The sequence below is a fragment of the Berghia stephanieae genome, chromosome 7 (genome assembly GCF_034508935.2).
Source record: "Berghia stephanieae isolate SIO BIC M18660-M18661 chromosome 7, UCSD_Bste_1.3, whole genome shotgun sequence".
NCBI classification, from domain to species: Eukaryota; Metazoa; Mollusca; class Gastropoda; order Nudibranchia; family Aeolidiidae; genus Berghia; species Berghia stephanieae.
In genome coordinates this window covers 5,613,023-5,615,522 of record NC_088366.1, presented here as the reverse complement: position 1 = coordinate 5,615,522, position 2,500 = coordinate 5,613,023, and the positions used below count along the sequence as shown (strand labels likewise).

General features: G+C 35.8%; 1 protein-coding gene across 5 annotated transcripts in view; it reads right to left on the bottom strand.

Moving 5' to 3' along the window:
* Nucleotides 1-2,500, bottom strand: part of LOC144976404 (uncharacterized) — a 130,258-nt gene that overhangs the window by 113,414 nt on the left and 14,344 nt on the right. The window lies entirely within an intron of this gene.

Sequence of the window (2,500 nt, the reverse complement as noted above, 5' to 3'; positions counted from 1 at the left end):
TCCCCCCCCCCCAATTTGTTATTGCTTTTTTTATAAAACCCAGAGTCCCAGGTTCACTCCCCACTGGTGTACACTTCCCTGAATCTCAGGTTCACCCCCTCCTCCCCCCCCCTCAGCCTCTACACACACACACACACACACACACACACACGCTGCTGCCTACGTCCCATAACTTTGTCGGATATTGCCAGGTGTCGTCCGGTTTTTTATTACAAAACCCGCTGAAACCCAGTCCCAGGTTTACTCCCCACTGTTGTACACTTCTCTGAGTCCGAGATTCACTCCCACAGCTGCCCTCTTCCCATAACTTTGTCGGGTTTCGGAAAAAAAACACCGTATTATAGTGCAAAACCACTATTCAGTGTCAGATACTGAATAGTGCAAAACCACTATTCAGTATCAGATACTGAATAGTACAAAACCACTATTCAGTATCAGATACTGAATAGTACAAAACCACTATTCAGTATCAGATACTGAATAGTGCAAAACCACTATTCAGTATCAGATACTGAATAGTGCTAGCCTTTTAAAAAAGCTTCTTTTTTTTTAATTATAAAGAATGAATGCATAATTTGTATTTTTAACGCCAATAAATAATGTATTAATTCATTCATTCATTCAATCAATCACCATATTATTAGTTCCCTTAGCTCACTCCCCACCGAAGATTTTCAGAAAGCTTTCCATAAAATGTCATACCCAATCAACACAAAAATTGATTTTTTGAACTTAAATTAAAAAACAAAAACAAAAAACAAAAAAAAAAAACAAAACAAAACAAAAGCAAAGAAACAACAACAAGAACCAATGAGAACATACTCCACATTCATCACCTTCAATAACACAAGCTTTACAAACCAACATTAAGTGATAGTAAGCTGCTAGAAGCTGTGGACTGTATAAAGTAATAAACAAAAATGAATATGACAGCTTAAATAAAAAAAATAAAAATATCAAACACGGAACGTTTCGGGCTCAAAACCCTGCTTCAGCGAACAACAACAACAACAACAACAACAACAACAACAACAGCAACAAAAACAAAAACAAAGAAAACATAAATACATTGTTTCTAAACGTTCCGTGTTTTTTCAGAGACAACGCTGTTGACAACCAGGTACTCATTTTACACCTGAGTGAGAGAATGTGAGTAAACAGCCTTTTCTAAGGACTGAAAAATGCACATAGTTGAGTCCTTGGTAAAGACTCTTTACTCACATACTATCACCGTACTCAGGTTGTGTAAAATGATTACCTGGCCGTCAACAGCGTTCATCTGTCGGAAAAATTGTAATATCGCCTAACAGGCGTCATGTCTCGTTCTCCATATTCCGTGTTGCTGTATGTCAGGGACCCTTTGTATATCGCTTTGAGCACGTTTAGTGGAAATTGCGCTATATAAAAGCTTAATTTAAAAAAAAAGCGCAAAGCTCAACTTCTGCTTAAAGTCAACATCTGTTTGCGGGTCACAAATTTTCTGTTCTTTATTTATCTAAGTGTGTTCCATTAATAATGGATAACGTCAACATTGCTTAAAGTCAACATTTGTTTGCGTGTCACAAATTTTCTGTTCTTTATTTATCTAAGTGTGTTCCATTAATAATGGATAACGTCAACATTGCTTAAAGTCAACATCTGTTTGCGAGTCACACATTTTCTGTTCTTTATTTATCTAAGTGTGTTCCATTAATAATGGATAACGTCAACATTGCTTATAGTCAACATCTGTTTGCGTGTCACAAATTTTCTGTTCTTTATTTATCAAAGTGTGTTCCATTAATAATGGATAACGTCAACATTGCTTATAGTCAACATTTGTTTGCGGGTCACAAATTTTCTGTTCTTTATTTATCTAAGTGTGTTCCATTAATAATGGATAACGTCAACATTGCTTATAGTCAACATTTGTTTGCGGGTCACAAATTTTCTGTTCTTTATTTATCTAAGTGTGTTCCATTAATAATGGATAACGTCAACATTGCTTATAGTCAACATCTGTTTACGGGTCACAAATTTTCTGTTCTTTATTTATCAAAGTGTGTTCCATTAATAATGGATAACGTCAACATTGCTTATAGTCAACATTTGTTTGCCGGTCACAAATTTTCTGTTCTTTATTTATCTAAGTGTGTTCCATTAATAATGGATAACGTCAACATTGCTTATAGTCAACATTTGTTTGCCGGTCACAAATTTTCTGTTCTCGATTTATCTAAGTGTGTTCCATTAATAATGGATAACGTCAACATTGCTTATAGTCAACATTTGTTTGCCGGTCACAAATTTTCTGTTCTTTATTTATCAAAGTGTGTTCCATTAATAATGGATAACGTCAACATTGCTTATAGTCAACCAGTCTTTCTGGTTTTGTTGGTGTTGACTTATCGGGATTCCACTGTACTTAGATGCCGAGGTCTGATCTTAGACTTTCAATTCGGCTACGTGGTCTTGTTGTATAACACTCGCATTTGGACTGGAAGATTCGGGGTTAGAGTCC